Here is an 11866-nt window from a genome sequence, read left to right on the forward strand (position 1 = left end):
AATATATTAAAGAAAGGCTTCATTAGTCCTTCCAAATGTTACCTCTGTGGCACACATGAGGAGACAATGGAACACCTTCTCAACCTTTGTCCTTTCACATCCAATGTGTGGGACTGGGTGGCCTCGATCTTTAGACAAAATGATAGGGACAGACTCAGCATATCCAACACTTTGAAGAACTAGAGGAGGAACTTCTCAGGGAATGATCTCATTAATAAAGCCTGGATTCAGGTTCCAGGCTTTTTTATCTAGAATGTTTGGAAAGAGTGCAACAGTCGAATATTCAAAAACAAAACAAGCAAGCCCCAACACATAATTAACCAAATTCTAAGGCAGCTCAAATATACAGTAAGAAGCTTGTTGAGGACACTTCCTAAAGATCCTCCTCTGTGCCAAGAGGCGAGTATTATACTTGATTTAGGTCTCCAGTACATAATCCCATAGGGAATAATAAAGAGAGTGAGCCAAACAAATGCAGATGTTAACATTTGGAAGCCTCCACCTTATGGTTTCTTAAAGGTTAATATAGATAGAGCTTCTAAGGTCAACCTAGGATTAGCTAGCTTTTGGGGTGCCATAAGAGATGATCTGGGGCAAATAAATAAGATATTCCATGGTCACCTGGGGAAGGATACTAATAACATGGTAGAGCTCATGGCATTAGAGCAATGCTTGGAAATCCTGGTGGATTCAAATTCACATAATGTTATCAATGAAGCAGATTCAGAATTAATCATTAGAGCGGCCAAGAAAATATGCAATGGAACTTCTCCAGATAAAGTGTCAAAGCATTGGAAGCTTTTGCAGGTCTTTCACCATATCTACTCCCACCTGCAAACCCTAAAAACCGCTAGATTTTTCCATGTGAAAAGGAAAGCTAACATGTTAGCGATCGTTTGGCGAACGAAGGAGTCACCAATAGGGATAGGGATTCTCAGCATGCTTGGGATTTGTTATCTCTAGACAAACTATAGGAGGATTGTCTCTATCAGGCGAACATGGATATGGAGCTATGGATTAACAAGATGGATTGAAGGGGTTCAGGAGACAGGCGGGAGGATGGAGAACCCTAAACTGTCTGCCCTTTTTGGTTTTGGCTGCAATCCAAAGCTCTGTTTTCTGTCAGTCAGGTGGTGAAAGGACTGACTTCCACAGGTTTGGTCATCCATTTTTATATTTTTTAGATGGTGTTTGATAGAGAATATGGGAGGAAGGCTCAAGAACTGCCCATCGGACTGGATTAATAGTTTCCGCTTGGCGAAAAGAGCATGCATGCTTTTCCGTGAGACGAGGGATTCTAAAGCCACAAGTGGTATATCGGGCAGGGTCCAAGTGGTTTATGGTTTTTTGAGGTTGGCCCCGATTCCACTCTCTGTGTGACACGTTGCGGAGAGGAGGTGAGAGAAAACCACCCTCATCGGGTGGTTAACCCCATGCGCTACTTGTCCGCACGATATCTTCGAGAACCATTGGTTCCATGTCGGGTGATCAATGGTGGAGATTTGTTCATGCTAGTTGGTTTGGTGTTTTGGACCTGAAAAATTTTATAGTGATGAGCCTTAAGTTTTTGTCGAGTCCGTAAGAAATTTTTAAGTGTGGTTTTTGTTGGCATTATTGTGGACCCTTGGCAGGTCATTTGTGGAATTTTTTGTGGGCCTCAGTTTTGTGGACCCGTCTTCCAAGGAGTTCAAGGTTCATTTGGTGCACATTAGTACAACTAAATGGTCGATTGCTTGCTTTTTTCCCAAAGTGTTTGGCTGGATCTCATCGGCTTTCTTGTTCAGGCTACTCATGATTTTGGGTGCGTGTTTCGGATTTTTCCTGCCCTACCATCTGTTGAACTCTCACAGAGCGGGTGTAGCTACATTTAAATTATGTATTATTGGCTGGATTAATATAAGGTCCTACTCTTACTTGATCAAAAAGAGAACACTTCAACCATGACAACTATGATAACTTCAACCATAGCAACTATGACAACTTCAAGTATGGCAACTATGACAACTTCGACCACAGAAACTACATCTTCAACCACGGAAACTACGAAAGCGTCAACCATGGAAACTACACCAACTTCAAACATGGAAATTATGGTAGCTTCGACCATGGCAACTACGGAAGCTTTGACCATGACAACTACGATAGTTTCGACCACAGCAACTATGGCAGCTTCGACCACAGAAAATATGACAGCTTCCACCAAGATTTTATGCCCAAACAAAATTATCCTTTTTTCATCCTAAACAATAGCCTCCTTGTTCTCCTCGGCCTTCTGTCTTCTCTTATACTTCGTATCTTTGAATTCTTTCCTGAATTGTTGATGAAAATCAAGTGTTTAGATGTCTAATTATAGAGATTTCATTTATAATTGAACGGACATTTCTATTTGAGTATGACTAAGGCTCACTGCTAGGAATAATTTCCTTAAATTAAAAATTCAATATCTCACAAACTATTAGGAGTTTTGTGGGAAGTAAAGGCTCATTAGAAAGAGGAAAAAATCCTCTTTAAGATGGTCTAGGATCCATTTTCAAAGGATGCCTCCAAGGAGTCCAAAATAATTTTATTTGTAACTGTCCTTAAATTTTATGCATAAAAGGTTTAGGACAGCATGAGGAATGTTTGGGATAGTGTGGCTTCTTCATTGTTATCAATGTCATCATAGGATCATTGAGTCATTTTGTAGGAGTTCAACATCCATGTAGCATGACGCATGAACAATGTCAAGATATACTAGTGTATTCAAAGTGCAGCATCATTAGGATAACTCCAAAATAATCTTCCAACCATGTTTTCAAGACCTCATCAAGTGCCATCATCAATTTGTGGTCATTCATCAAGAATATGACATCATTAAATGTAGTCCTACATATGTCATCAAGGGCTTCTAAATACTTGGCACTTGGCACTTCTTAAGATGTCTTCATTAGTGACTACACATATTAATTTATGACATTCTTATGAAACAAGAGTTATGACATCATCATTTGAAACTAAGCATCTCAACTTATTTTCCATCTCGACTAGCGCCATATTGACATCAATGACAACATAGATTAACACCTACCTCATCTTCAAGTTATCTTTCTTAGTTATCCATTCTACCACATATATTTAAATTTGCATAACTTCATGTTATTTTTCGAATTTCAACGTGTTCTTTGGTTCATTATATTGAAGCACAAGATACAAGTTGATCTCGATAAGGTTAAGGAAATTATTGAATTTGCTCCAACACAATCCACTTCTCAACTCCAAACATTGTAGGGCAAGGAAAACTTCTTATGACGCTTTGTTGTCAACGATGTGTTGTGTTGTACAACAACCCCCATTTCAAAAATTCCATTCAAAACTTTAATTAGAAATGGGTCCCCTTTTAAGACTTAGTTAAATTCAATAATTCAACAATAATCACATGCTTGGATTTAGTCACATAACACATGGAAATCCTTATCAAAAAGTCTGATCTGATAGGAATAATATCCTAAACCTTTTGTTAAACAAATGTAATATAATATGTCAAATCCTTTTTTAGAAGCTCTCATAAGCAGATCTCTGATGCGATAACACAATAGAAGATCGAAAATCGCAAAATTAAACAAATATGCATCCCAAAAAGCTATACCAAAACCCTGATTCAATAACACAATTGCAATCGGCCATCGCATATACCATGTGACACATAGAAAAATCCCTTTCAAATTCACCGATCCGATATCATAAAGGAAAGTGTGCTTTACGAGAAAAGGTCGTTAAAGTGTATATTGGCGGGTTTTGAACTTTAAATCAATAATAAATGAAAAAACAATAGATTCATTGATTATCCTTCCACCTTATTATACTGATTACCTTTATCGTAATCGGGGCTACCAATGGAAAATTTTAAGCTTGACCGGTGAACCTCCCAATCTACGATATGCGATTTATCGCTGATCATTGATCAGGAAAACCAAAAGATTTGTTTTAAAGGACCATCACACATATGTGCAATGCGACGTATAATTATTACATTTGTCTATCACAATCGGCAGTTATGGAGGTCATTATGTTGGAAATAATACTGAGAGGGGGGGGTGAATCAGTATTATCACATTAATAAAACTTTTTCATTTCCATAATCAGATTCATATATGCTACTTCCACAACTTCTTATGATTAAGTTAATTGATCTTCAATGAGTGCATTAGGACATTATCAACCATATTATCAGATAAAAGATGCCGTAATAGAGAATAGATCATCACACATAAGGCACACACATGAACACCATGATATAAGGTGGAAACCCAATGCGGGAGAAAAACCACCTGCTACAAGTCATCTCAATCTTCTTCTTAATAAGAAAATCCTTTTACAATATTTGTACTGGTGCAGTCTTATACCAGTACGGGAGCTACAACCCCCTTTGCTCTTGTACTAGCTAATCCATTTACTAGTATGCAGGCTGCTACCTACTACAATGCTCCAAAGATCTCCCTTAGCTTTTGTACTAGCTTAGATACTAGTACATAGGCGCTGGCCTACAATGTTCTCTCCTCCAGGTACCACGTTTCATCAATTTTCAGACTGGATACACTGAAGCACAACACATAATCTGAAAGGCCACTTTTCATCCAATTTTCATACTGGACCCAACAACAACATTGAAGCTCATAATCAAACAACCTTCTGAATCACCCAATCACCAGATCCATACATATACAATGATATTATGAGAGTTATCAACCAAATCTAGTAAATAAAGATAAGTCATTAATCATGTTGTTATCTGAACTCAATACCAGTAACCAAACATCAGTTATGCACCCAAAACCCTGCAGAATAGTCAAAGGCAGTTAAAACAAATTTTAAGCAGGGATCGCAACTTCACTGGTATAGATCTGCGGATATTTGTACTACCTCCGCACCTGTGCCTTCTGTGGCACCGCGACCACCGCACCTGCACCTTCTGTGGCGCCTCCGCACTGCGCCTTCTATGGTGCCTCTGTGGCGTCTCCGCACTGCGCCTTCTGTGGCGCCTCCACACTGCGCCTTCTGTGGTGCCTCTGCACTGCGCCTTCTGTGGCGTCTCCGCACTGCCCCTTCTGTGGCACCTCTGCACTGCGCCTTCTGTGGCGCCTCCGCACTGCGCCTTCTGTGGCGCCTCTGCACTGCGCCTCCGCACTGCGCCTTCTGTGGCACCTCCGCACTGCGCCTTCTGTGGCGCCTCCGCACTGCGCCTTCTGTGGCGCCTCCGCACTGCACCTTCTGTGGCGTCTCCGCACTGCGCCTTCTGTGGCGTCTCCGCACTGCGCCTTCTGTGGCGCCTCCGCACTTCCATAGCTGCAACGCTCGAGAGATCACCCTTCACAGATTCGCTTTCAACTTCACTTTCATAGATCAAACATTCAAAACAATAACCCAATATTTCAGATCTTAAGATATTCAATTGCAAGGATGAATTAGCCAAGTGATCTCATTTGCTTTATATAGGCAAGCTTCTTCCTAAAATCATGGATCAATGCCATAGATAACCAATACAAGGGGTCCAAAAACATGGGGCTCAATAATACCAAGGACTAACCACCATGGACCAAAGGTAAGTTCTCCAACATATACGTGCTTTTCCTTGCATGAAAGTGCGTACCATGGTCCAAAACCATAGGTTCAAATACCAAGGACTAACTACCATGGACCAGAGGTAAGTTCTCCAACATATACACGCTTTTCCTCATAGGTTCAAATACCAAGGACTAACTACCATGGACCAAAGGTAAGTTCTCCAACATATACGCGCTTTTCCTCATAGGTTCAAATACCAAGGACTAACTACCATGGACCAAAGGTAAGTTCTCCAACATATACGTGCTTTTCCTTGCATGAAAGTGCGTGAACTTTTTCTCTTCATGAAATAAACTTTTCTCTGCATAAAAGTGCGTGAACTTTTCTCTACATGAAATAAACTTTTCTTTGCATAAAAGTGCGTGAACGTTTCTCTACATGAAATAAACTTTTCTCTGCATATAAGTGCGTGAACTTTTCTCTACACTATAATTTATTATCTGAGATGAGTGGGTTGCCATCAAGTAAAACATATGTATCATAAAGCCATACCAGAATCATAATGCCAACACATTAATTTAGCAGTTAAGATTGAGTCCTTCGAGGATTTAATCCATGGTAATACTTGATTGCATTTCAATTATCATGCTTGAATTATCATAACTCTTTTCATTTTACATTGGCTTTGAGTGGGTTTATTTTTCTGTTGTGTTCTTTCATTGTTTGTGCAGATCAATTCTGAGATGATGAATAAAAAGAAGATGACGAAGAAACCCAAGGCCCCCGTCGTAGCCAAGGAGGAACCAGCGAAGAAGGTTTTGATATCTGATACTACTTGCCTTAGTTTAGGCAAGGCATCCTGGGAGAGTATCTTCAATTTGTTGGAAGCAGAGGATCCTGAAGAACTCGAGGTGGAAGCAACAGTAGATGGCATAAGTAAATTAGAGAATACTCTTAAGGAATTGTCCTGCTCATATCTTCATAGAATAGCAGCCTGCGCCAAATTTTTACCCTATAATGATGTGGTCAAGTGGGTTATTGAGAGCATCTCTACTACATACATAATTTTCTTCACAGTTGAAGGAAGAATGTTTGGGTCACTTAGAGCTGAAGATATTAGACAAATGTACCATTTTCCTCAACCAGAGAAGCATTATAACAAAGCATTTTTGGAGGCTTTCGCCAAGTGTTTCTAGGAAAACTAGTGTATTTTCAATCTGCTAGTCCCACTAAGATGGGTAGCTATCTTAGAAACAACCAATCAAAGAAAATTGCAATTTCCTTTATGTATGATAGATAAGAGAGAAGCAAAGGGGACCAACATGGATCTTTCACTTGGCTCCTTGCTTGTTTCCTCTCTCCCTTGATAGAGTTTGACACTCCTCTCCTGCTTGTCCCACATTAGAGAATAACTGTAGAGGAAAAGCAACAAAACACCATCAAAGCATCTCGATCTATAATACCATAAACAATGCAGAATCAGAAATACATTGACCATACAATTGCATCCACAAAAAACAAGATTCAAAAATACTCGATTATATGAAGGAAAACTCAAAGAACTTTATTAATAATAGAAGAGAGGATTACAAAACAGCTGTCTAATCCAGCATCAAAGCCCTCCTCACCTCATTAAAAGCAAGATCACCCAACAATACAATGTCTCTTCTCAGAGAGAAACCAACATCACTTCCTTACAAATTACAAAATTCCAGCCTCTAGATCTCTCAGATGAGGGATCTATTTATAGATATTTGCAGAGGTGTGAGTCAGCTCTAGGTTTTTGATTAGTGTCATTCCACTGATAGTTCTTGGTTCCACTTGGAGATTTAATTAATCTCTTACTCATCCCTGAGCGAATTCAGAGAGGTAAGTGTCATATGAGAAGTTTCTAGAAGATTCTCTGGGTATCCTCTTAGCAAATTGTCTCTGCCATTTGTCTACTCCCGCACATCGCACCCTACAGAAGGCTCTTTTAGTTTGCATCACACCTAGCTAGTGTAGCAGCCAGTATGCATCGCACCTTGACCATGGAGCAGTCAGTAAGGTCCAGTTTTGGCCAGTTCTAAGTGGTTTTTGAGGTGGAACTTCTGGGAAATGATGTAATCAGTTGATCATGATTCTTTAGGGTATGAAACAACACTTTTAGGGGTCAAAGAGCCCTTGGTTTATTGACATATATGATTGGGTTGTAGTGCCCAAATATGTCTATAGCAGTTGCCCCCTAAAGCATGAGGTCGTAAATCTTCTGATGTCGGGTGAAATGCTTTATCATGAGGATCTGAGGCATTCGAACTGGAAGGTGACCTGTATAAAATACAATACAATACATCATCATCATATTATTTTCATGATCTAGCTGAGGCGGGCATTCCCATGCTCAGCTGTATAAATTCATTTTCATGTACATAGGACAGATAATCATCTGTTGTTACAAACTGGTGATTCTTTGTACGTAGAGTCATCATCCTTTAGCTTGGATGATCATATATGCAGCTTATGTATACATTTGATGACTTTATATTCCTAAATATATCGCAGCCTGAATGGATGAATCTAGATCCGGGTTCTTCAAACGCATTCAATATTTTCCCAATGTACAAGTCGATCCATGTGAAAAGATGTTCTGAAGTCGAACATGGAAAGGCATCACCTGATTACCAGCCAATGATGTAAGATGTTAACAGGCACGAGAGGAATCACCGATAATGATAATGACCCTCAAGGTACTATAGTACAATTCACGTGGTGTGAATATATGATCTGATGTCGAACACCACGCAAACTCTTTCGGTCAAAGGCCATTAATGTAAACCTATCGCCGGAAGTGAGAAACTTGCTACTGAGGCATGCAACCTTCAAAGTACTGAAAGGGTTGTTCCTAAGTCAACTTCTTGGATAATGAGCTGATGTCGACAAGAAGTGACCCTTCGTAGGAGGGCCTTAATGTATCCCACATCTATGACACGAAACGCAGCAAATGATTTTCTGTAGGTGAAAACGATTTGATGATACAAGGTTCAGAAAAGGCAGTCATGAAAAACGGAGAGTGAAGGTATTGTAGTGGATGAGGTGTTAGCTAGGTGGTGAATTATCTGAATGAATTCTATTAAACATGTCATCAAAACTGAGATGGATTGGTAGCATTAACCCCAAAAGATGGATGGTGTGGAAGACCAATAGTGATATGACCGGCGAACGGAATATCCCAACCCGACTCAATCATGGTGATGGAGTGAAAGTGTCATGTTTAAGAGCAACCTGCTACCAATGAAGTTCTTCAAGTTTTCTTCCCTTTTTTCCCTAGTCATTGCTAACCAGTACCTCTTTATTTTTTTCAAGCTTGAGGAGGATAACATATGCTTGTTCTATAATTTTCCCTTCGGGCAAACCTGTTGCTATGTTTGGCGAGTCTAGCGACAGTGAAACTCGCTCTTGTCCAGATGGAAAAGTTTGTCGCTATTATTTTAACGAGTTTAACGACAAGGATAACTTGGTCCTTTTCATCTTTAGAGAGTTTGAAAAGGTACGAAAAGAAAACTCCAGCAGTCCTTTTTTGTAGCATAATCCCTTAAGTCCGAAAAAGTATAAAATAATATGAAAGGGATGACTTTTTCATCGCTTTAGCGAGCCGAGAAAGACAAGCGCTCGATCTTTTTATGGGATGATCCCTCGGGTCCAAAAAGATTAAAATGTAGAGGGATGGTGCTTCCCCTTACTTTAACGAGCTAGAAAGGCCAGTAGCTTGGCAATATTTTCATCTTTAACGAGTCTAAAAGAGCTTAAAAGAGACTCGTTTTTTAAGGAATGAGGGATGTTTTTGGGTAGCAACTGGTCCCAAGTAAGTTTGTAACTTCTCAAAACATGGCAGAGTAAAGAGGGTGGCTAACAACATCACTCATCACAGTTGTTCCTCAAAAGGGTAAACAATCAAGTGGAAGTGTATGATCTGCCAAAAGAATGGAGGTGATGGTAAGAACACAACCAAGGCTTGAAAGGCTGATAGCATGGCAATCATAGAGGTTGTTTACTAAAGGTGGGTTTATTTTTTAATGAGCTTGAACCTTGCATTAACATATGCTCAGTGGCGGGTTTATTTTTTAACGAGCTTGAACCTTGTGGAAAAATTGCTCATGATAATAGTCAAAGATGTTCAATTTACCATTAACATGCTAGATTCTTTCGACGGTCATACAACCTGTTCAATTGCTCCATCAAATTGATTAGAAATACAAATACATGTCTGAAAAATGAGTTAAAAACCAACAATTTACTTGAAGTACGTGAATAGTAACATAAAAAGTAGTTTTACCTCTCATTTTTACCATTTCATTCAAATTTGGGATTTTTGGAGCTCTGGAGGTGTTTTTCCCCTCAAATTTCATCAGTTGATTTCAGGAGATCTAGTGGACTATTCTCTGCGCCATCAGGACCAGGTAGGAGCTAACCCTGAGCTCTTCAATTGCATTCCATCCTTTTCTGATTTTGAGCAAGTTTTCCCTTTCTTCTGGGCCCCAGGGGTTTAAAGAATTTGTTCTCACCCCATTGCACCTGGCCTGCATTGAAAAGTGTGATGCATACTGAGTTAGACATTGGCCAGTTAGTATGCATCTCACCCTATACACAGGCAGGGTGCGATGGGTGCAGAAGGGAAAGCTTGTACAGTGTTTTTTCATGAAATTTTTGCTTGTTTTTGCCCAAATCAGGATCCTAATTCATCTTTTGTTTTTGTTTCAAAGATTCATTGGATCAAGATGGTTGTTACATGGCATGAATGTGAGCATGAAGAAGAGGAAATGATTGCCTTACATGATTCGGGTACAATTATTGCATTGCGAAATTGTGGCTTGCTAAAATTCTTCCGCATATCCAACATGAGGCAACAAATCAATTTGTTGCAATATTTTTTCAATGCATGGGATCTGATCAACCAGTTATTCTAGATTAGAGGAAAATCCATTCCTTTGACAGTCGAGGATATCTACTTTTTGACTGGGTTATCGAGGCATGGTACCTCTCTCTCACTATCGGGATCCGCCTGTTATAGACATTTTTGGGCACTGCAACCCCAATCATACATTTCCATAAACCAAGGGCTCCTAAGTCCCTAAAATTATTGCTTCATGCCCTAAAGGAACAAGGTCAGCTGATTACATCATCTCCCAAAAGTTCTCAACAGAAAACTACTCAGAACTGGTCAAAACTAGACCATACTGACTGCCCAGTGCAGAGGGTGTGATGCATCTCACCTACTCAGTATAAAAAGTGTGATGCATACTGGAATTCCCTTCTGTAGGGTGCAATGGGCAAGAGTAGACAAATGGAAGACACGGTTTCCAAGGTGGATGATCATGGAATCTTCCAGAAACTTCTCCTGTGACACTTGCCTCTCTGAATTCGCCCAGGGATGAGTAAGAGATCATCAATCTCCAAGTGGAATCAAGAACTATCAGAGAGAGGACACTAATAAAAATCCCAGAAGCTGACTCAACCCCCTACAATCATCTATATATGGATCCATCATCATAGAGATCCAGAGGCTGGAATCTTGTATCTTGTAAGGAAGTGTTGTTAGTTTCATGGTGCAACATCATAGTGTTGGGTGATCTAAGCTTTTCATGAGATGAAGAAGCGCTTTCATGCTGAGAGGATGATGCTGGGTCAGAACAATTGGTTGTAATCCTCTTTTCTATTCTTGATATTAATAATACTATTCAAGTTTTCCTCCACATTCTTGTGTGTTTTATGATATATGCATTTGTGTGGTCAATACATATCTGGTCCTATTTTGCTTATGATTGTAGATCTCTATTCTTTGATAGTATTATGCTGCTTTGATTCCATAGGTGCTCTTTAAAGCTGGGTAGATGAAGAAGGAGCGGCGAAAATCTATCAGAAGGGAGAGGAACCAAGCGAGGAACCAAGCACAAGACTGAGGTTGGTATCCTTTGTTCCCCTCTTATCTACTTCTCATAAAGGAAAGTGAAAGTAGTTTTAGTTTATTTGTTTCTAAGATAAATACCAGTCTTAGTGGGACTAGCAGCCCCGAGTGGACACTAGATTTCCTGATAACAAAATGGCGACTCCGCTGGGGAGCGAATAGATTGTTTGCTTGTCTATATTTGTTTGTTTTATAAACTTATAGACGGAGCCTGAAGTCAAGCCAGCTAGCCTTCGAACTGCATTTTCTATGCAAGTGCAAAGTAGATCAATGTTGCTTCAGTCTATCTCCGGGTTTTGTTTATAAACTAAACAATTGATTTGCAAACATTCTAATTGCCCTAGTGGTGGCTCTGGTAACCTCATTGGATCAGCCCCTGTGATT

This window comes from Pinus tabuliformis, chromosome 6 (genome assembly GCF_031772625.1).
Source record: "Pinus tabuliformis cultivar Carrire ecotype Pingquan chromosome 6, CPIR1, whole genome shotgun sequence".
NCBI classification, from domain to species: Eukaryota; Viridiplantae; Streptophyta; class Pinopsida; order Pinales; family Pinaceae; genus Pinus; species Pinus tabuliformis.